This window comes from Pelophylax lessonae (genome assembly GCF_965119305.1).
Source record: "Pelophylax lessonae genome assembly, chromosome: 2".
NCBI lineage: Eukaryota > Metazoa > Chordata > Amphibia > Anura > Ranidae > Pelophylax > Pelophylax lessonae.
Window position 1 is genome coordinate 160,844,944 of NC_138769.1, and position 25,300 is coordinate 160,870,243.

Sequence of the window (25,300 nt, forward strand, 5' to 3'; positions counted from 1 at the left end):
CGCATTTTTGTATCACACTGCATTGTCCACAGTTTCCGCATGGGAATGTACCCATGTGTTTACAGGGGTCTTTCCTTGTTTCCCTGTACTCACTATGCGTGAGAGCTTGCTTCATTGATCCTGCTTTACGGAATGTTATTTGTGGTTTTTCTGGTATAAACTGTTTTACCATCGGGTCCTCTTTTAAGATTAACCAATGTTTTGAAATGATTTTCCGTATTTTTTGGTGGTCGTTGGTGAACCTCATAATTATGCGGGTTTTGTTATCCTGTTCTTTAAGTTTTATGGTGTTTTTGTTTTTAAACAGAATGTTGTGTCTTTCTTGCTTCTTCACTCTGTTAAACGTTTTTCTCAGTGTCGTCTTGGTGTAACCCCTTTTCAATAACCTTTCGGTAAGGATGTTGGCCTCTCTTTGGAAATCTTGATCAAGAGTACAATTTCTTTTAAGCCTAAGAAACTGGCTGTAAGGAATAGCATTTTTCAGTGGGGTCGGGTGGAAACTTGACGCGTGCAGTATGGAGTTGCCTGCTGTTTCCTTTCTATATAAAGTTGTCTTTAGGAGTCCATCTTCGCCTTTGATAATCCAGGTGTCCAAAAATGAAATTTTTTCTTTATCATAATTAAGAGTAAAAAACATGTTATATTCGTTGTTGTTCATCGCTTGCAGGCAATCTTGAATCATACTTTCTGGTCCTGTCCATATAATGAATATATCATCTATGAACCTTTGCCATAAGATGATATTATTGGCAAAGGCTCTGTTTTCTTCTTTAGCTAGGAAATCCTGTTCCCAGGCCCCTAGATATGTATTGGCATAGGAGGGGGCACAGCTTGTGCCCATTGCTACCCCACATATCTGCAAATAGTAGCTACCATTAAAGACGAAGAAATTATTATTTAAGATATAGTCCAACATCATGACTATAAAGTCATTAAACTTTGTATCATGTCCGCTATGTTCTTCCAGGGTTTTTTTTAATCACTTCCATTCCCTTTTGGTGTGGGATGTTATTATACAAAGCTTCTACATCAATCGTGATGAGAAACGCTTCATTGGGTATGGTGATGCCGTCTATGATCTGGAGAAGATGTACCGTGTCTCTTGTGTACGAGGGTAGTTTAGTTACATGGGGCCTCAGGTAGGCATCAATAACTTTACTGGTGTTTTCGGTGAGATTGCCATTGCCCGATATTATGGGTCTACCTGGTGGGTTAATCTTATTCTTGTGAATTTTGGGCAATGCATAGAACGTCGGGGTTCTCGCATGTTTCGTCCTCATGAATTGCCACAAAGTCTTTGAAATCATCCCTTGATTGAAAGCTCCATCGATTTTCTTGTAAAAATCTTCTTTGTATGACTCCACCATGATGGGTAGTATCTTCTTATAGCATCGTTTGTTGTTCAGAATCTTTTGGCACATCTCTTTATAATCCTTGTTGTCCATAATCACAATATTCCCCCCCTTATCGGAGGGTTTAATTGTGATTGATTCATTGCTTTCTAGTTCTTTTAGTGCCGCTTTTTGTTCTACAGTAAGATGTTGCTTGGTGTTGTCTCCTTTAAGTTTTTCCAGCTCTCTAGTGGTTTCCCTCACAAAGAGGGCTATTGCTGGATTTTCATTTAGAGATGGAAAGATATGTGATTTTTTCTTAAAAGTTGAGCATTGTGCTCCTGATGTTTCTTCTACTTCGACGTCTTCGTTTTCACTGGTTGTGTCCTCGTCTGTCCAATCATCTATGGCCCCTTCTTCCAGCAACAGATTCAGGTCTCTGATGGCTCTGAATTCGGCTGCGGTTAGATTAGTAGGAGGTGCTTCATTGGTTGTTTTCTTACCGAATTTTACTTTCAGTAATAAATTCCTAGCAAACAGATTCACATCCTTAATTGTTTCAAAACAGTCTGTGCCCCTGTTGGGGCAAAAGGAAAGGCCCAATGAGAGCACTTCCTTTTGATGTTTGGTCAATCTATATGTAGAGAGGTTTATGATGGTCAGGCCCTCTGGGTCCATGACCTCTTCTTGTGTTACTTGGTCGATTTTTTCGTTTTCGTCTTTGTGCCTAAAAAAGGCCTCTGTGATTTTTGACTCCCATCCTTTAACTGTTGTGACCTGGTAAAGATTTGATGATGTTTTATTGGTGCTGTGGCACCTTCATCAGGTTGTGTGTTAGATTCAATAATGGTTGGTTCCTCTGTGTCTTGTGAGGACGGGTCATAATTTTCATCTATTTCTTTTTGCTGATGTGTCCAGGGTTTATCCCTGTGTCTATACTGGTATTGTTCCGTTCCCGATGTATTGGCTGACGAGTCCGAGGAGTATTGTGGACCCGTGTTCCTCGATGTTCGATATGTGGCTCTTCTTGTCTGTCTGTTGTTTATCCACTTGTATGCACGATTTTGTGTAAAAGCATTTTTGTCTCTCCAGTATTTCCTCTCTTTTTTCTTTAGTATATCTTTACTGAAGTTTTCAATGTGCTCTTTAAGTTTCTTTTCCTGCTCACTATATAGTGGTGCGTTTTTAAGGGGAGTTAATTTCTCATAGATCTGTTTTATTTCTTGATCTAGGGTTTCCATTTGTCTAGTATATTCGTTTTGCAGAAGAATCATGAGTTTTTTAGAGCATTCATTTAGGACTTCTTCCCATTCTTTTTTCATCATAGTAGTAATATTGTCCATGGTCGGAAATAACTGGATTCTAAGACCGACAGGGTTGATGTTCTCATTCACATATCTTTCAAAAGATTTTATGTGCCAAAATAAGGCTGATTTCCGTTCTAAGTATCTCTTTAAAGTACCAAACAATGCAAGAACGTCCGATTCTTGCTGTTCATTTCCCTGGAAATTCTTCTGGATGTCCAGCATCAGGTTGTTCCAACTGTCTCCAATCAGGTTCCCCATGGATGGGTCCTCCGTTTCGGAGGTACTCATTATCTCTCACTTTTATTGCGTGGAGATGGATGGCTCTGGTTAGATTGGGTTTACCTCTTTCCTCTGGGATTAGTGGTCCAACAGAGGGGGTAATTTACCCCAAATCCAGGGCCTATTCAGTTTTAAGGGAGTAGGGCCCTGCTGATCAACCCTAGTATACGAATATTATTCAATATTGTGTATATGATGTGAAACAAAAGAAAAAGGAGGCTATGGATGTGTTATCCATCCGAAAAATCTAAAAGAAGGGGGGATTTTCCTTTGAACACATATGCTAAAGTAGGTTCTGCCACCGTCCCTATATGTACATTATAGCGGGGGTTGCTGGTGCCTCAGACCAGATAGAGTGGGACTTTATGGGCAAGTGAGGGGTATATCAAGCGAAATGCATTGTATCATTCAACAAAGGGAGTAGGGTAAATATAATGGTATTTAATATGTAGATACCGGTAGTAAATGTTATACAACAAGCATTAAGTGACAGTGGTGCTTGGGACAGAGCCCAAGTGTGAAGAAAAGAAAGATGATTCCGTGGAATCAGTGAAATCAGTGACAATGGTGTTATCAAGTGACTTAAAACATTGGATTCTTCTGTTTTCCCTTGGATGTTGAAATGGGAGAACTCAGAAAAATCCTAAATTGCTGACGCGTTTCGGCTCTCTTGTGGGCCTTTCTCAAAGCGTTCAGTCACTCAGTCTGTGGTCTATAAGAGTAATATAAGGTATAATGTGTAAGGATAATTTTAACAAATCCTTGAAATGGATCATACATTGCTGGAGTTTGAAATAATATATAGTTACATACATGGGTGCATCCATTCCTTCCGCGTATCAGCCCCTGTATCCGTCCACATTCACAGCGGGAATCATATGTTGCAAGGCCTAGGATTATAATTGTGTTGTTTCTTAAAGTGTATCTCAGATGGATCAGGTGAGTATATATGTATTTTCTTATGTATATATATATGTATATATATTCACTTACATCTGAATGCACTGGTTGGAGAGTGTTGTCTCCAGGATCCTGGGGTTAAATTCCCTCTTTATTTTATGTTACCAGGCTTGGATCTAGGATATAAGGGACAATTGTATCGATAGTATATATAAGGTATCCGGTAAATAACCCAAAACTATCCCACAAATATATATGTGGCAGTATCTCATGAATACTTGTAAGTGCTTAAAAAGACTTCCCGATGGTGGTGTGGTACATCAAAGTAAAGGTGACTATAAATGCTTCGGTGCCAAGTTTATTAGAAAGCATAGTAACGGCTTCACAGTCCGTTGCACTTACAATTGTGTTGTCCTTCTGGCTTGCGCAGTGTAAGAGGTCCGTCCTCTCCTCTCCGTTGGAGAGAAGTGAGGATTGCCTCATATTCCCCGGCCTTATGAAGCGCCTCGCGCATGCGCATTGCGCATTGCACGTAGATTGTCTCCATGGCGGCGTGACGTAGGCAGACGTCGGTGCCTACGTCACGCCGCCATGGAGACAATCTACGTGCAATGCGCATGCGCGAGGCGCTTCATAAGGCCGGGGAATATGAGGCAATCCTCACTTCTCTCCAACGGAGAGGAGAGGACGGACCTCTTACACTGCGCAAGCCAGAAGGACAACACAATTGTAAGTGCAACGGACTGTGAAGCCGTTACTATGCTTTCTAATAAACTTGGCACCGAAGCATTTATAGTCACCTTTACTTTGATGTACCACACCACCATCGGGAAGTCTTTTTAAGCACTTACAAGTATTCATGAGATACTGCCACATATATATTTGTGGGATAGTTTTGGGTTATTTACCGGATACCTTATATATACTATCGATACAATTGTCCCTTATATCCTAGATCCAAGCCTGGTAACATAAAATAAAGAGGGAATTTAACCCCAGGATCCTGGAGACAACACTCTCCAACCAGTGCATTCAGATGTAAGTGAATATATATACATATATATATATACATAAGAAAATACATATATACTCACCTGATCCATCTGAGATACACTTTAAGAAACAACACAATTATAATCCTAGGCCTTGCAACATATGATTCCCGCTGTGAATGTGGACGGATACAGGGGCTGATACGCGGAAGGAATGGATGCACCCATGTATGTAACTATATATTATTTCAAACTCCAGCAATGTATGATCCATTTCAAGGATTTGTTAAAATTATCCTTACACATTATACCTTATATTACTCTTATAGACCACAGACTGAGTGACTGAACGCTTTGAGAAAGGCCCACAAGAGAGCCGAAACGCGTCAGCAATTTAGGATTTTTCTGAGTTCTCCCATTTCAACATCCAAGGGAAAACAGAAGAATCCAATGTTTTAAGTCACTTGATAACACCATTGTCACTGATTTCACTGATTCCACGGAATCATCTTTCTTTTCTTCACACTTGGGCTCTGTCCCAAGCACCACTGTCACTTAATGCTTGTTGTATAACATTTACTACCGGTATCTACATATTAAATACCATTATATTTACCCTACTCCCTTTGTTGAATGATACAATGCATTTCGCTTGATATACCCCTCACTTGGCCTATAAAGTCCCACTCTATCTGGTCTGAGGCACCAGCAACCCCCGCTATAATGTACATATAGGGACGGTGGCAGAACCTACTTTAGCATATGTGTTCAAAGGAAAATCCCCCCTTCTTTTAGATTTTTCGGATGGATAACACATCCATAGCCTCCTTTTTCTTTTGTTTCACATCATATACACAATATTGAATAATATTCGTATACTAGGGTTGATCAGCAGGGCCCTACTCCCTTAAAACTGAATAGGCCCTGGATTTGGGGTAAATTACCCCCTCTGTTGGACCACTAATCCCAGAGGAAAGAGGTAAACCCAATCTAACCAGAGCCATCCATCTCCACGCAATAAAAGTGAGAGATAATGAGTACCTCCGAAACGGAGGACCCATCCATGGGGAACCTGATTGGAGACAGTTGGAACAACCTGATGCTGGACATCCAGAAGAATTTCCAGGGAAATGAACAGCAAGAATCGGACGTTCTTGCATTGTTTGGTACTTTAAAGAGATACTTAGAACGGAAATCAGCCTTATTTTGGCACATAAAATCTTTTGAAAGATATGTGAATGAGAACATCAACCCTGTCGGTCTTAGAATCCAGTTATTTCCGACCATGGACAATATTACTACTATGATGAAAAAAGAATGGGAAGAAGTCCTAAATGAATGCTCTAAAAAACTCATGATTCTTCTGCAAAACGAATATACTAGACAAATGGAAACCCTAGATCAAGAAATAAAACAGATCTATGAGAAATTAACTCCCCTTAAAAACGCACCACTATATAGTGAGCAGGAAAAGAAACTTAAAGAGCACATTGAAAACTTCAGTAAAGATATACTAAAGAAAAAAGAGAGGAAATACTGGAGAGACAAAAATGCTTTTACACAAAATCGTGCATACAAGTGGATAAACAACAGACAGACAAGAAGAGCCACATATCGAACATCGAGGAACACGGGTCCACAATACTCCTCGGACTCGTCAGCCAATACATCGGGAACGGAACAATACCAGTATAGACACAGGGATAAACCCTGGACACATCAGCAAAAAGAAATAGATGAAAATTATGACCCGTCCTCACAAGACACAGAGGAACCAACCATTATTGAATCTAACACACAACCTGATGAAGGTGCCACAGCACCAATAAAACATCATCAAATCTTTACCAGGTCACAACAGTTAAAGGATGGGAGTCAAAAATCACAGAGGCCTTTTTTAGGCACAAAGACGAAAACGAAAAAATCGACCAAGTAACACAAGAAGAGGTCATGGACCCAGAGGGCCTGACCATCATAAACCTCTCTACATATAGATTGACCAAACATCAAAAGGAAGTGCTCTCATTGGGCCTTTCCTTTTGCCCCAACAGGGGCACAGACTGTTTTGAAACAATTAAGGATGTGAATCTGTTTGCTAGGAATTTATTACTGAAAGTAAAATTCGGTAAGAAAACAACCAATGAAGCACCTCCTACTAATCTAACCGCAGCCGAATTCAGAGCCATCAGAGACCTGAATCTGTTGCTGGAAGAAGGGGCCATAGATGATTGGACAGACGAGGACACAACCAGTGAAAACGAAGACGTCGAAGTAGAAGAAACATCAGGAGCACAATGCTCAACTTTTAAGAAAAAATCACATATCTTTCCATCTCTAAATGAAAATCCAGCAATAGCCCTCTTTGTGAGGGAAACCACTAGAGAGCTGGAAAAACTTAAAGGAGACAACACCAAGCAAAATCTTACTGTAGAACAAAAAGCGGCACTAAAAGAACTAGAAAGCAATGAATCAATCACAATTAAACCCTCCGATAAGGGGGGGAATATTGTGATTATGGACAACAAGGATTATAAAGAGATGTGCCAAAAGATTCTGAACAACAAACGATGCTATAAGAAGATACTACCCATCATGGTGGAGTCATACAAAGAAGATTTTTACAAGAAAATCGATGGAGCTTTCAATCAAGGGATGATTTCAAAGACTTTGTGGCAATTCATGAGGACGAAACATGCGAGAACCCCGACGTTCTATGCATTGCCCAAAATTCACAAGAATAAGATTAACCCACCAGGTAGACCCATAATATCGGGCAATGGCAATCTCACCGAAAACACCAGTAAAGTTATTGATGCCTACCTGAGGCCCCATGTAACTAAACTACCCTCGTACACAAGAGACACGGTACATCTTCTCCAGATCATAGACGGCATCACCATACCCAATGAAGCGTTTCTCATCACGATTGATGTAGAAGCTTTGTATAATAACATCCCACACCAAAAGGGAATGGAAGTGATTAAAAAAAACCCTGGAAGAACATAGCGGACATGATACAAAGTTTAATGACTTTATAGTCATGATGTTGGACTATATCTTAAATAATAATTTCTTCGTCTTTAATGGTAGCTACTATTTGCAGATATGTGGGGTAGCAATGGGCACAAGCTGTGCCCCCTCCTATGCCAATACATATCTAGGGGCCTGGGAACAGGATTTCCTAGCTAAAGAAGAAAACAGAGCCTTTGCCAATAATATCATCTTATGGCAAAGGTTCATAGATGATATATTCATTATATGGACAGGACCAGAAAGTATGATTCAAGATTGCCTGCAAGCGATGAACAACAACGAATATAACATGTTTTTTACTCTTAATTATGATAAAGAAAAAATTTCATTTTTGGACACCTGGATTATCAAAGGCGAAGATGGACTCCTAAAGACAACTTTATATAGAAAGGAAACAGCAGGCAACTCCATACTGCACGCGTCAAGTTTCCACCCGACCCCACTGAAAAATGCTATTCCTTACAGCCAGTTTCTTAGGCTTAAAAGAAATTGTACTCTTGATCAAGATTTCCAAAGAGAGGCCAACATCCTTACCGAAAGGTTATTGAAAAGGGGTTACACCAAGACGACACTGAGAAAAACGTTTAACAGAGTGAAGAAGCAAGAAAGACACAACATTCTGTTTAAAAACAAAAACACCATAAAACTTAAAGAACAGGATAACAAAACCCGCATAATTATGAGGTTCACCAACGACCACCAAAAAATACGGAAAATCATTTCAAAACATTGGTTAATCTTAAAAGAGGACCCGATGGTAAAACAGTTTATACCAGAAAAACCACAAATAACATTCCGTAAAGCAGGATCAATGAAGCAAGCTCTCACGCATAGTGAGTACAGGGAAACAAGGAAAGACCCCTGTAAACACATGGGTACATTCCCATGCGGAAACTGTGGACAATGCAGTGTGATACAAAAATGCGTTAACACCATACTCCCCAATGGGGAGCTCTTTAAACCCCGACACTTTACAAATTGCAGGACAAGAGGAGTCGTCTACCTCATGCGTTGTCAATGTGGTTCCTACTATGTAGGTAAGACCAAACAAGAATTTGGCAAACGAGTAAATCAACATATTAACAGTATGCAATTATGTAATTTCTATGTACCCCTAGGGAGGCATGTTGCCCATGAACACAAAAATAGAATGCCTCAAGTGACTTTTATGGCACTTGAAAGAATCCACATACCACATCGTGGGGGGGATTGGAACAAGAGACTACTTCAGATGGAAATGAGGTGGATTAGACGCCTCCATGCCACAAAATACCCTGGTCTGAATGAAAATGAAAGCTTTCGTCCGTTTTTGGAAGGTTTTGCTTCTGGCAAGACAGATTAAATACCATCCCATCCATCCTAAACATCCGTACTTTTGGGATTGCTATATACATCTTATAATATGATTCAATATACACGAGATCTCTTCTTACCCAAAAAAAACTCTCCCCTTTCCCCCCCCCCCCCACCCTTTACCCTCAATCTTCTCTAGTGCCATAATAGCACATTGGATAAAGACTGTTCCCTTAATAAAACATAGGAACCCGATTCTATGTTGACATGGCCCTGTGACGATCCCTGGTATTGTCCGGCAAACAGGGCTGTCCCTCCTTGATCCACGGCTACCCATGGTGGACCTATATGCAACACTGCTGTTAATTTTAATTATTCATAATACTACAGTCTCATTTCCTATAAATATATATAAATTTATTGTCATTTTTTAGATCTTTATTTATCATTATATTATTGTAATAAATTGTATATGATTCAGAGCATACTGGGGTGTGTTCCATAACTCCGCGGGTCGATCCAGTTATACCGCACTATCACACCCGGCACGGTAACCCCTACTTCGTAGGGGAATACCAGGACCCACCAATCCCTTCGGGGATAAGATGGCTCCTCCTTCCGTGTCGGCGGCCAGAGCGGCGTCCCCAGCAACGGGGTTGCGGCCTGCGCACGCATCCAGCTAGCGCAGGCGCAGACGTCGGTGCCTACGTCACGCCGCCATGGAGACAATCTACGTGCAATGCGCAATGCGCATGCGCGAGGCGCTTCATAAGGCCGGGGAATATGAGGCAATCCTCACTTCTCTCCAACGGAGAGGAGAGGACGGACCTCTTACACTGCGCAAGCCAGAAGGACAACACAATTGTAAGTGCAACGGACTGTGAAGCCGTTACTATGCTTTCTAATAAACTTGGCACCGAAGCATTTATAGTCACCTTTACTTTGATGTACCACACCACCATCGGGAAGTCTTTTTAAGCACTTACAAGTATTCATGAGATACTGCCACATATATATTTGTGGGATAGTTTTGGGTTATTTACCGGATACCTTATATATACTATCGATACAATTGTCCCTTATATCCTAGATCCAAGCCTGGTAACATAAAATAAAGAGGGAATTTAACCCCAGGATCCTGGAGACAACACTCTCCAACCAGTGCATTCAGATGTAAGTGAATATATATACATATATATATACATAAGAAAATACATATATACTCACCTGATCCATCTGAGATACACTTTAAGAAACAACACAATTATAATCCTAGGCCTTGCAACATATGATTCCCGCTGTGAATGTGGACGGATACAGGGGCTGATACGCGGAAGGAATGGATGCACCCATGTATGTAACTATATATTATTTCAAACTCCAGCAATGTATGATCCATTTCAAGGATTTGTTAAAATTATCCTTACACATTATACCTTATATTACTCTTATAGACCACAGACTGAGTGACTGAACGCTTTGAGAAAGGCCCACAAGAGAGCCGAAACGCGTCAGCAATTTAGGATTTTTCTGAGTTCTCCCATTTCAACATCCAAGGGAAAACAGAAGAATCCAATGTTTTAAGTCACTTGATAACACCATTGTCACTGATTTCACTGATTCCACGGAATCATCTTTCTTTTCTTCACACTTGGGCTCTGTCCCAAGCACCACTGTCACTTAATGCTTGTTGTATAACATTTACTACCGGTATCTACATATTAAATACCATTATATTTACCCTACTCCCTTTGTTGAATGATACAATGCATTTCGCTTGATATACCCCTCACTTGCCCATAAAGTCCCACTCTATCTGGTCTGAGGCACCAGCAACCCCCGAGACATTCTATATGAATGCCTATATTTTGATACTGTCTAGGGCAGTGTTTCTCAACTAGGTTTCCTCCAGAGGTCGCTAGGGGTTCCTTGAGCAATGGGCAATTTCTGCCTCTCAGATAAGTTCCCCCTGACACCACTGATGTTTTTAGCTATCTGGAAGAAGGTAATTCTTCCAAGTGTCCACAAGTGTAAGGAGCATTCATCCCACTGACCATCACACTAATGTATCATGAGTTGTAGGTATAGTCATTTTTACCAGGGGTTCCCTGAGATCTGAAAATTATTTCAAGGGTTCCTGAAAAGGTTGAGAAAGGATGGTCTAGGGCACGTGTGTCAAACACAAGGCCCGCGGGCCAAATCTGGCCCGTCAGGCAAATTCATGTGGCCCTCGCACCTCTTCTGCAGCTGCAGTACCCCCCTTATGCAGCCATTGAGATGCTCATCTCTGTCCTCCTGTCTCAGCAATCAGAAACTGAGAGTACGACAGAACTCCTCCAACAAATCCTTCGCCTTTCTGTGCAGTCGCAGCACCTCCTTTTCTCTACCTCCCCTGGTCTCAGCATTCAGCAGACTACAGCCCTCCTCCAGACCCTGCACTTTCTGCTTCCCAGCTCTGCCCCAAGCTTCTTTCCAGCAGCAGCACAAGGTAGGAGGTGTGCACTGTGATGCAAGGGAGGGTCGGAACTCTTCACTTCTGATGGTGGGGGGGCTCTTGACATCAGATGTAAGGGGGGGTTGAATACTCTGGAAATCTAGTCTTACAGATGCAACCGGCCCTTTGAGGGGAACCATAATGCTGATGCGGCCCGCAATGAAATGGAGTTTGACACCCCTAGTCTAGGGGTTTAGGGCCAGGGGTTGCAGGGTTTATTTATTGGGGGACAGTAGGGTAGCTTTCAAATAGATATAAACCCAATTACTGAAAACTCATATAAGCTTTAACAAATTAAAGCAGAACTAAAATTCTGCTGTCACAAATCACCGCATCAGTGTGACCAAAGGCTAAAGGACATCAGCAGCACTTAAAGGTCAAGGATGATCAAAAAAAGTGAAATGAGGATTTTATGAAAAGAAACACTTGACAATTTTCAGGATACACAATGATTTAGTAAACTAAAGATCCAGTTGGGGTTTTGGAATATTTTAAGTATTATGATTAGGTTAAGCATTAAGGCTTAAATTAAACCTGTATAACTGATGAAATATACAAACAAAACTTAGTGCTTAGTGAAGTTCCTCCATGTATGTCTATTCAGACCTTTTGCAGAGAGAACTAAGGGTCTTAAACACTAGGGGGCACACACATGCAACTATAGTTTCTCCTTGGTTGAAAAGTCTGCTTGCCTGATATCTTCTCCTCAGGCTCACTATTGTTTAATAGGACATCACAATGGAGGTCGTACAGCAAGACTGAAGAGGTGAAAGGAGATGGGCAATATGTTGGCCACAGGAGGAGTTGATGTTTGCATGTGAAAGCTCTCCAGTATTTGGGACTAAGGAAATTTAAAACCCACCGCTTACTGAGGTCCCCTCCTGTTAATATCCAATATCCGTGTTAATATCCATTCAGACCTTCTGAAGAGCAAACTATGGGCCTCGAGCACTAAGGCACACACATGCAGCTATCTCCCTGGTCAAAAGGTCTACTTACCTGCTATTGTCTCCTCAGGTGCTACACCATGGCTATAGAGGCAGATTGGTGTGACCTAATGTGCTGACCACAAGTGGGGTTAAAGTTTGTATGTGAGAGCTTCCCAGTATTCGGGACTATGGAATTTTCTTAAGAAAGTGTCAGCAGTATTAGAATTCCATTTGAAGGTACCTAAACTATTGTGTAAGTACCATTATCTGCACACGTTCACTTTGAACTCAAGAGATAGAGGGCTAGAGGGTTAATTTTGAGGGATAGATGTACGGTTAAGCTTAAGAGTCGGTTCACACTATGGCGACACGACTTCGGGGGCGACAAGTGAAGTCGCCGTGCACCGAGACTTCTGCACGACTTGCACGGACTTCACATAATGGAAGTCAATGCAAGTCGCTCCGACTTCTGTCAAAAGTAGTGCAGGAACTATTTTCTAAGTCGGAGTGACTTGAGTCGCTCCTATTAGAACGGTTCCCATAGCACTGAATGGATCGCGACTTGTCAGGCAACCAGGTCGTCTGACAAGTCGCGGTAGTGTGAACCGGGCCTATAAGTATAACTAAAGGCAGAACAATTTAATTACTTTTTTTTTTAGTTTGGACAGAGTAGAGAGGGATTAGAACACCTATTGGGTTTTTATTGCCATCTGTGTCTCTGTTAAGGAGATTTACCATCTCTATATTTGTCCTGTTTACCATTATCATTGAAAGTGAAAGTAAAAGAAAAATTTTTGGGTTGTCCCCAGAAAATAATTAGAGGAAAAATATTCCAATGGGTACACTAGTTCTGGTGATGAGGGGGTCCCCAAGGAATAGGGATGATCGAACTTTTGAAAAGTTCGGTTCGGTCAGAACATCCGAACTTCCCGAAAGTTCGGCCCGGATTTCAGAACCCCATTGAAATCAATGGGGCCGAACTTCGGTAATCAAAAAACACCATTTTAAAGCCCTAAAACCCAATAAATGCCCCTAAAAAGTGCCTAGGGTTCTGGGTCATGCCCCAGGGACTATTAATCACACAAAAAAAGTTCTTAAAAATTGTCATTTTTGATAGAGAGCCAATTATTGAAAAAAAAAAAAAAAGGGATTTAGTATCTGGGGGGTCTAAAAAGTGTACCTGTGAAGTTTCAGCTCTGTAGCATGTCCAGAACCATAAAAAAAGAGATCGTTTGTATTTTGTCACTTATAGAGCAGGGATATGGCTCTGCTCTTTTCACACCTTGCCGGTTTAGTAGCAAGCATTTTTTTGGGCATTTTTTGGGGTCTTTTGAGACAGGCAAAACATCTGAACTTGTGTATAGGGGTATATATAGACACATACTTATATGTATATATACCCATTCACATATATAGGTGTGAAAGTAGCAGAACACTATACTTTTGCTAATTATTTCATTAGCGCAAGTATAGTGTTCTGCTCTTTTCACACCTATATACGTGTATGGGTATATATACATATAAGTGTGTGTGTATATATATACCCCTATACAGAAGTTCAGATGTTTTGCCTGCCTCCAAAGAACCCCCAAAAAATGCCCAAAAAAATGCCTGTAAGAACAAACGTGGGAATTTTTTTTTTGGCGCTGGCATTTTTTTGGGTTCTTTGGAGGCAGGCAAAACATCTGAACTTCTGTATAGGGGTACATATATATATATACACACACACTGATATGTATTTTACACTTACACATATATAGGTGTGTTAGGAGTGTAGCCATATTAGTGCAAATTATTTCATTAGCAAAAGTATAGTGTTTTGCTACTTTCACACCTATATATGTGTAGGTGTGTATATATACCCCTATACAGAAGTTCAGATGTCATGCCTGCCTCCAAAGAACCCAAAAAAATGCCCAAAAAAACGCCTGCAAGAACAAACCTGGGCATTTTTTTTGGCATTTTTTTGGGGTTCTTTGGAGGCAGGCAAAACATCTGAACTTCTGTATAGGGGTATATAAAAACACACACTTATATGTATATATACCCATACACATATATAGGTGTGAAAGGAGCAGAACAGTATACTTTTGCTAATGAAATAATTTGCACTAATATGGCTCCGCTCCCAACACACATATATATGTGTAAATGTAAAATACATATAAGTGTGTGTGTATATATATACCCCTATACAGAAGTTCAGATGTTTTGCCTGCCTCCAAAGAACCCAAAAAAAATGCCCAAAAAAATGCCAGCGCTAAAAAAAAAATGCCCAGGTTTGTTCTTGCAGGCATTTTTTTGGGCATTTTTTTGGGTTCTTTGGAGGCAGGCAAAACATCTGAACTTCTGTATAGGGGTATATATATATATACACACACACTTATATGTATATTACACTTACACATATATAGGTGTGTTGGGAGCGTAGCCATATTAGTGCAAATTATTTCATTAGCAAAAGTATAGTGTTCTGCTCCTTTCACACCTATATATGTGTATGGGTATATATACATACATACATACATACAAGTGTGTGTTTTTATATACCCCTATACAGAAGTTCAGATGTTTTGCCTGCCTCCAAAGAACCCAAAAGAAATGCCAAAAAAAATGCCAGCGCCAAAAAAAAAAAAATGCCCAGGTTTGTTCTTGCAGGTGTTTTTTTGGGCATTTTTTTGGGTTCTTTGGAGGCAGGCATGACATCTGAACTTCTGTATAGGGGTATATATACACACCTACACATATATAGGTGTGAAAGTAGCACAACACTATACTTTTGCTAATGAAATAATTTGTACTAATATGGCTACGCTCCTAACACACCTATATATATGTGTAAGTGTAAAATACATATCAGTGTGTGTGTATATATATACCCCCATACAGAAGTTCAGATGTTTTGCCTGCCTTCAAAGAACCCAAAAAAATGCCCAAAAAAATGCCAGCGCCAAAAAAAAAATGCCCAGGTTTGTTCTTGCAGGCATTTTTTTGGGCATTTTTTTGGGTTCTTTGGAGGCAGGCAAAACATCTGAATTTCTGTATAGGGGTATACATATATATATATATATATATATATATATATACACACACACTTACATATATATAGGTATATTACAATATATGTATATTACACTTACACATATATAGGTGTGTAATATAGCCATATTAGTGCAAATTATTTCATTAGCAAAAGTATAGTGTTCTGCTCCTTTCACAGCTATATATGTGCAGGTGTATATATACAGACATGGGTGTATGTATATATACCCCTATAGACATGTTCAGATGTCATGCCTGACTCCAAACATGTCCTCAAAAAAGCACTAGCAACGCCTGCAGCAAAAAGAATGCTGACAGGAGCGAAGCCATATCCCTGCTCTGAAAGTGACACAAGAGAAACGATCTTTTCTCTATAGCGGTCACCCTGCTATGGAAGGGTTTTGTCACCCTTCCACAGCAGTCACAGTCAGTTAACCCTACACTACGGTCCCCTTACACTTAACACTTTCCCTACAGAAACTGAATAAATTAAAGCGAACTATAGTGGAAAATAGCACCCTAACTACACTAGATATCCCTTTCCTCACACTAAAAATTGCTAAATGACACTTCCCGTAACAGTTTGTAGCAGAAGTAACAGAACAGCATTCCACTCTCTTCCATGTCCCTGTATAAGAATGCTAGGAATTTGGCTGGGGCTATCTTATATACTAGGGGGCGTATTCACTAATGATTGGACTCCCTAGTCACTCCAATCACATTCCTAGCATTCTCCTGCCCCCTCAATTGGTTTTACTGATGGTTCTGGTCCAATCACGGGCTTTTAAAGCCCATTTCCTGAACCATTGCATTTTGGTCGGTTCTGGTTGCCGAATTCCGAACTTTTTGGGCAAAAAGTTCTAAATTCGGCCGAACCTCGAACAGCCAATGTTCGGGTCGAACCGATGGTCGACCCGAACCGTTCGATCATCCCTACCAAGGAATTCCCTTACTTTGCAGGGATTTAATCTCACTTCCTGCTTGGCTATAGGAGGGGAAGTGAAGGTAAATCTCACCAACGGGCCAAAGATAGCAAAAAAAAAAAAAAACTTACAGTTATAATCCTCCCTTACTCTATCCAAAATGGAAAAAAAAGTTTTGGCTATACTTCTTGAACTGCTAGGGGGTAGGATAAGTATTATAGGCTAACTTTATATCTTATGTTAAAGTAGATATAAAGTGATTGTAAAGGGTAACACTTTTTAAAAAAAGAAACATGTTATACTTACCTGCTCAGTGTAATGGTTTTGCACAGAGCAGCCCAGACCCTCCTCTTCTCGGGTCCCCCGCTGGCGCTACTGGTTCCTCCTCTCAGTGTGCCACCACAGGAAGACGCTTACCATTATGGCACACCTGCAGGCTCCATCCTGAGCCACTCTGCTTGTGTCTATCCCTGCTCTCTTGTCACAGGGTTTGATTGACAGCAGAAGCCTGTGGGCTTCTGCTTTATGTGAGGGGATTTGATAATTACCAAAGTTATTGATAATATTTTGTTCCATCCCATTACTAAACAAAATGTAATATGCACCATTAACTATATACAAGCACATAAAAAAACAAAAAATGTATGTATAGTGCAAGTGAAGAAAATCTACAGATTGCAGTGAATTTGTCTGCTAGTAAATAAAGACGGTTGACGATGAACAGCTCTCACTAGACATTAGATACTGCCAGACACACCAGACCTTCTGGCTCATGTCACAGTATTATTCACATTGCTAAATCTCTGACTCATCCCTAGTGTTTACTACATATTAAATAGGAATATCAATAAACATTTCACTATAAAATGAGAACAAACAAGATATATTGTCAATAGGAGCTGGAATCTCAGCACTGTGTAGGTGCAGGAAGACGTAGGTGTGCCAGAACAGAGTTTAACTACTTGCCTACTGGGTATTTTTACCCCCTTCTTACCCAGGCCAATTGTCAGCTTTCAGCGCTGTCACACTTTAAATGACAATTGCGTGGTCATGCAACACTGTACCCAAACAACAGTTTTATCATTTTTTTAAAGACAGATTTTGGTAGTATTTAATCACCACTGGGTTTTTAATTTAAAAAAAAAAATGAAAACAATTTTGAAAGGAAAAAAAGTTTTTCTTAGTTTATGTTATAGAATTTTGTAAATAAGTAATTTCTCTCTTTCACTGATGTGCGCTGATTAGGCTGCACTGGTGGGCACTGATGAAGCGGTACTGATGAGGAGGAATTAATATGCAGCACTGATGAACACGGAGAGGCTGCACTGATTGGATGCATTGATGGGCACTGATGATAGGCAGCACTGATAATCAGTGCCCCGATTATCTGTGCAGATCTCCCCTTTGGGGAAATGCCGCTAATCGGCTCTCCTCTCCTCACACGTTGTCAGTGTGAAGAAAAGGAATGCTGATAACCGGCATTTCTTTGTTTACATGTGATCAGCTGTGATTGGACACAGCTGCTCACATGGGTAAAAAGCCTTGTCATCAGCTCTTTACTGAGATCGGTGATGCGCTGTGTCCCAGGGACATAGTGCACCACTAATCGCCACAATTGTGCGCCCACAGGACGATGACATATGATGTCATCCCTGAACGAGAGAGCCACTGCCTGCCTGTCATTTGATAATACGGCCGGCAGGTGGAAGGTGGTTAATTAGTATTAGGGCTTCGGTTAGTTTTATAGCATAACTAAAGGCAAACCTTTTTTTCCATTTTGGATAAAATAAGGGAGGATTATAATCCCTGTAAGATTTTTGTTTTACCATCTGTGTCCCATTGGGGAGATTTCCTTTACTTCCGGTCTCACAGGCAAAATAGGAAGTGAGAGGAAATCCCTCGAAATTAAGGAATTCCTTGTCACTAGGGTCTCCAGAACTAGTTGTCCCCATTGGAATATTTCCTCTCTATTACTGTTCTGGTGACAACCCAAAATTTGTGGTTTGTATTTCACTTTTGCTGATAAAGGTATACATGGCAAATAGCTAGAGTGACTCTTCATAACTTAATTCACAATGATAAAAACCAGACAAGTGTTCTAATCCCTCTCAACTCTATCTGAAAAAAAAAAAAAAAAAAGCTTTGCCTTTAGTTATACTTTAAACCTAGCTTTTAGAGACTAAAAGGAATCTATTTTTAACTAATGTGGGACAAACTAACAGGTTTACTCAAAGTAAAGTATAACTTAACCACTTAAAGCGGAGTTCCACCCTGGGAATACCCCCGGGACAGTCAGGGCTAGTACATTCCACAATGGCTAGCCTCTGATCTGTCCCGGGTTGCACTTACCTTTTAGAAGAAATACTTACCTTGAAAAAGTATTGTCCAGCGCTGCCATCTCAGGTGTGGGCAGCTTGAAGCCAGCGCGATCCTCTTCTGTGTCCTCTTCCGTCTTCTTCGGTCCCACGATGCACTGCACCGGCCCCGCCGTCACTTCTGGTGCCGCAGCGTCATCCCTGCACAGCTTCTGGGCATGCCAAGAAGCTGTTTAGCAAGGTATGACGGCGCCTGCACCGGAACTGACGTCGGGGCCGGTGCAGGCGCATTGATTCCTGGGAGCGATGACGTTCAGCTCCCAGGAATCATTGCAAACCAGGAAGTGACGAATCGCCGTGGCCGCCGAGGGGAGGAAGAGGAAGTAAGGTAAGTATATTATCTTCTAAACAAGGTAAGTAAAAAAAAAAAAAAATTGCGATTATCCATTTGTTTTTCAGGTGACCCCGGGCATGAAGATGCAGGTAAGTTTAATTTTAGGGTGGAACTCCGCTTTAAGCCCCAGGCCTATTTTTCACACTCAGTGTTTACAAGTTAAAATCATTTTTTTTTGCTAGAAAACTACTTAGAACCCCCAACATTATATTGTTTTTTTTTTTTTTCAGAGACCCTAGAGAATAAAATGGAGATTATTGCAATATTTTTTATCACACCGTATTTGCGCAGCGGTCTTCCAAACGCAATTTTTTTGGAAGAAATTCACTTTTTTGAATTAAAATATAACAATCCAGTAAAGTTAGCCCAATTTTTTTCCATAATGTGAAAGATAATGTTACGCCGAGTAAATAGATACCCAACATGTCATGCTTCAAAATTGCGCATGCTCACGGAATAGCGACAAACTTTGGTACTTAAAAATCCCATAGGCGACACTTTAAACATTTCTACAGGTTTCCATCTTAGAGTTACAGAGGAGGTCTAGGGCTCAAATTATTGCTCTCGCTCTACAATCGCGGCGATACCTCACATGTGTGGTTTGAACAACGTTTACATATGTGGGCGTGGTTTTCGTATGTGTTCGCTTCTGTGCGCGAGCTAACGGGGACAGGGCACTTTAATTTAATTTTTTACTATTTATTTTATTTATTATTTTTTATTTTTACACCGTTTTTAAAAAAAAAAAATTTTTGATCATTTTTATTCCTATTACAAGGAATGTAAACATTCCTTGTAACAGAAATAGGCGCGACAGGACCTCTTTTTTGTGATATCTGGGGTCAAAAAGTCCTCAGATCTCACAAGTACACTAAAAGATGAAAATAAATAAATAAAATGAAAAAAAAAAATGGGCCTTTAAACCGGTTGCTAGGCAACGACGTTTGATTTGAAAAAGTCACGTGATCTGTGACGCAACGCGTCGGGAGGACTTAGTGACGTCACTTCTGGTTACAGCCGAAACCGGAAGTCCCCGCATATACACCGCAATGTTTTCTTTTTTTTCTCCGTTTTTTCTTCTGCAAATGTGAGTGATTTTACCTTGTTTTGAATAAATAAACTGTACATGCTTCACTATGGGAGTTTATTCTGTTTCCCTGAGCCTATGAGAAGGATCATGGTGGTACTTATATGATCGAGCATCCCACCCAAAGGCTATCGAGGGACCCCCTATATAAATCCCCACTCCAAAGGAGAGAAGGAGAAAAGGAGGAATCTATCACCTTTAAAACATCGCAGTGGTTATACTTAAAACGCCAGTATTGGTGTTATGTGAGGTGAGCGGCCATTGCACCTATCAGTTTCCTGTTGGATTCCCTGCATGAGAGCTATTGGATCTGAATCACAAAGTCACTTTGATTACCACCATCCAGTCACAATTTTGATTGTCTAATTTTTTGTCACTTTTGGATACGGCACTATAGAAGGACTCACATCATATTTTGCACAGTTCATATTTCGCACAGTCCATTGCACAGGATTGAAATATTAATTTTTATATTTATTTATCAAGTGGACACTTCGTTTGGACTTTCTATGTGTAGATTTTATTATTAATTATCCCACGGTATACTCAGTCTATGGCACTTTGATTCACTTATATTTTTTACCTTATGGATATTTGGATATATTTATTTATTTAAGTGGATGGCACTTTAATGCACTGTCACTTTTTTATTCACCATTGTGTGCTATTTCACTTTGATCTTCTGCCATTTGCACCTTCTACCTTTTATTTATATAGATATTTATTTATCAGATTTATATTTATCCTGCAGTTTGCTGATAATAGCGCCAATTCATTCTTTTATAACTTTGATCCTTTGGTATTTCTGTGAAAATACAGAATTGGCTGCTGTTTCCTCTTATACTTTATATTTATTTTCCATCTCCTGTCTGTATCCTATCTTCAACTTGATTACAAATACCTTCTGGCAGCGCACAGTCCTCTCTTTTTCTGCTTTTAGGCAACGACGTTTGCCGTTGCTCCGGTCCTCCAAGACCATAGAGTCGAGTGAGGGCAAGCTTGTCCTCACTCGACATCCTGTCTATGAGGATCCGGGACCGGATCGTTTTCCCCGCTGTCGGCGGGTCCGGTAAGCGGGGAAAAGTACCGGGACGCGGCGGGAGGGGGGGGCACCTTTTCCACCGCCTCGGAAGGGTGATTCGCCGCTGGGACCACCCATCACGGAAAGTCGACCGCCGCAGTTTAAAAAAATACCAGGTTATGGCAGCTATCTGCTGCCATAACACCAGTATTTAGGTTTAAACTGCCAACGTAAATGGTCGTTGGGCGGTCGTTAAGTGGTTAAGGTCAGTTAACTGTCAGTTTTTACTGTTGTCTGTGCCCCCTTAGGGAGAATCACCCTCTCAATTTGTCTCTTTTACCATAATCATTAAAGCGGACACGGATGCCCGGACACCGCTGTGGGAACTGTCATGCTCCCTCGGCGTCTCTTCCGGGTTGGGCGGCTCCGGTGCTGTGAGTGGCCGGAGCCGCGATGACGTCACTCCCGCGCAAGCATAAAGCGGTAGTATAGTCATTTTGTTGACTTTTACCTACAGGTAAGCCTATAATAAGGCTTACCTGTAGGTACAATTAATATCTCCTAAACCTGCAGGGTTTAGGAGATATTTGCACTGCATGCAGCCGCTGATGCTAGCGGCGCATGCGCTCAGAAGGTCCAGCGGACCTTTAGAGTTCCTTGCCGGGAAGTTGCCGGAAAGTTAATCCCCCACGCGCATCCACGGGAGTGACGTTATCACGGCTCCGGCCACTCACAGCGCCGGAGCCGCCGAACCCGGAAGAGACGCCGAGGGATCATGTCTGCTCCCACAGCGGTGTCCGGGGGTCCGTGTCGGGGCTTCGTTTTAAGGTAAGTATTTCATAATGAGCTAGTATGCGATGCATACTAGCTCATAATGTCTTTGTCTTGCAGGGTTTTTTTTTTGTTTTGTTTTTTTTTTGAGTATACAACCGCTTTAAAAGCAAAAGTAAAAGAAAATCCCAAATTTCAGGTTATCCCCAGTAAAGTAATACAGGGGAAATCTTCCAATGGGGACACTAGTTTTGGTGCCCTTGGGGGTCCCTGAGTGATTTCCCCTAATTTGCAGGTATTTCCTCACACTTCCTGTTTTGGCTGTGGGACAGAAAGTGAAGGTAAATTTCCCCATTGGGACGAAAATAAACCCTACAGGGATTAAAACCCTTCCTTACTCTATCCAAAATGGAAAAAAAATTCTGGCCATCCGAGCATCACATACCAGGCTTTCTTGAGCTCCTCTGAAAGGGTCTGTATCGATGGGCTTCGAAACAGGTTTTGCATTCCCATACAAGGTAATGGGAATCAAAATTTCGGATTTTTTCCAGTTCTGGTGACAAATTAAGAGAGTGAATCTTTCTAGCAAGAACATAGACAGAAACAAAAATATGCCTATACTTCTACTTCATCGCAAACTGCAAGAAAAAATCTTTAGATACCCTAATGTGGGCAGCGAAACAATTTTGGAAAGAAATATAGAGGCTGCTATTGCTGACTTCCCATTCTGTGAATGTCAGTTACCTGACTACGATGCTGACCCACTTACTTTAATACGTTGTGTCTGATTTTCTGATACCTGTTCGACGGTAGTGACCCAGAATGTATTGAAGACAGAGGGTCAGCACGACAGCCAGACAAGTAGTATGTTTTTGCAGATGAAGGATAGCAGATGAAACCAATATATTTCTCTTAGGAAAGATCATGGCTTTTTTTTCTCAGGGAATAGGTGCAGGAACTCCCTCCTTCCGAGTCACCACTTGACTGCGCCCCCTACACACCCCTGAGCACCGTTCTTTGGTTCCACCCCTTACCCACCTCCAAGTACCACTCCTTTTAGAGAATACAGAACCGAGTATCATTTTGTGGTGCTAAGTATTTTGTATGGAATTTGTTAATGATAACAAAAAAAAAAAAGGCAGTAAAATAGATCTAGCAACAATGGACCCTGTGACCCCAGCGACAATAGATCCACCCGAGAAACAATGGACTCCCAACTGCCAGCATTAATAGACCCTCCAGCAGCCAGCAACATTAGACCTCTCCTGTAACAGTAGACCCCTCCCAGCAACGATTGACCCCCTGCGACATAAGACTGACCCCCCAGAAACAATATATCCCACACCAGCAACAATAAAACTCACCAGCAACAATAGGTCCCCCTGCAAAAATAGATCCCCTCCAGCAACAATAATTTCCCCAGTAGCCAGCATCAATAGACCCTCTTGCAGCAAGCAATAACGGCCCCTTCCTCAACAGTACATCCCTTCCAGCAATGACTGACCCGCCAGCAATATAAGAACCACCCCAGCAACAATAGATCCCCCACAAGCAACAGAAGAACTCCCCAGCAACAATAGACCCTCTTCCTTCGCAAAAATAGATCCCTTTCAGCAACAGTAGATTCCCCAGCAGCCAGCATCAATAGACCCTCTTGCAGCCAGCAATAAAGACCCCTTCCTCAACAGTACTTCCCTTCCAGCAATGACTGACCCGCCAGCAATATAACAACCACCCCAGCAACAATAGATCCCCCACAAGCAACAGAATAACTCCCCAGCAACAATAGACCCTCTTCCTTCGCAAAAATAGATCCCTTCCAGCAACAGTAGATTCCCCAGCAGCCAGCATCAATAGACCCTCCAGCACACCCCAGCACCTCTTGCCATTACATATATTCAGTTCTGGAGGTGCTGGAACTGCGTTCCCGCTAAAAAAAAGCCCTGGGAAAGATGTAAGCCTAGTAGACACGATCAGAAAATTGGACGAAAAATACCACTTTCGAAGTGATCGTACGATAATCTGATCGTTAGTACACAGCTTTAGAGAGCTGATCACGATAGTTCATCCAAAATTATCCAAAGGGACAAACACAAATATTTATCTCGTACAATACTAGATTGTTCAATCTCTGTGTAATCAGCACAGTTTTTGTCTGAAAAATCAGAAGAACAAGACTATGCATGCTCAGAAATGAAAGAATTCATTACAATAAATTACATCACTTCCAAAGTTGTAATCTGTTGTACGAGAATTTTTTTACGTTGAGTACCCTCATCATTTTGATATGAGACTTTACTATAGGGATCCTTTATCTGTTATGTAAGATTAGATTAAAAGTTGGGTTATGGTTTTAAACAACGTGACAACCAGTGTGCATCTGCATTGCTCAACAACGCTCTTGGAGGAGATTTGCAAGAGTTGACTCTCTATATAAACCTGTTTGTACCATATGCTCTTAGCTCTGAGGCTAAATAGACCATTTTACAAAATCACAATGACTTGGGATTGATCACATGAATCTTTGTGGCAGTGTGACAGGAAATACCATCTGTACTTGGGCTGTCAAGTGACCAATGTCATAAAAATGACTGTTCTTTGTATCAACATCTGCTATTTCAGGTATAAAGTTTTGTTTCTCTATAGAAATAATAAAATCCAGAACTCTAAATCAAGGTGTTTCTCTTCGGCTGGGAATTGTTTATGTGAACTGATAAAGTAGTTCAATTACCGGGTAATCCCAGCAAGGCAGAGTGTGCAGTAGGACCACACACTGGTTTCTCGTCCTGGGGTGACCTCTGATTACACTGCTGATGTCACACTGTTTGTTTTGAGTTGGAAGTCATTGAAAACACTGGTTTGCTGCATTGGCAAATCTGATGTAATCATGTGAATTGGTGAAGTGGCCCAAAAAACATGCTCCATCCATGATAAATTCCTTATGTGGCCTTATGTAGCCCTCTGCATCCATACCGAGCCTTTCACAAAGCATAGAGTGTGTAAAGGTTGTCACATTGGGCGCTATCATTCAGTGCTTTAAAGTGTATGCCAAGCCAAAAGTTATTTTCGTAGTTTTGGATAGAGTGCAGAAGGTTTAAAGTGATTGTAGATGTAGCGCCATCATTTGGTTAGGTTGCTGGATAAATTTCGTTTTTTGCTCCATTGTAGCGAATGGAGCAGTGATTGATT

At 41.1% G+C, this 25,300-nt stretch overlaps 1 protein-coding gene across 1 annotated transcript in view; it reads right to left on the reverse strand.

Annotated features, from left to right (window-relative positions):
* MLXIPL (MLX interacting protein like) overlaps positions 1-25,300 on the reverse strand; it is a 236,477-nt gene that overhangs the window by 121,804 nt on the left and 89,373 nt on the right. The gene's annotated exons all lie outside the window — the stretch shown is intronic.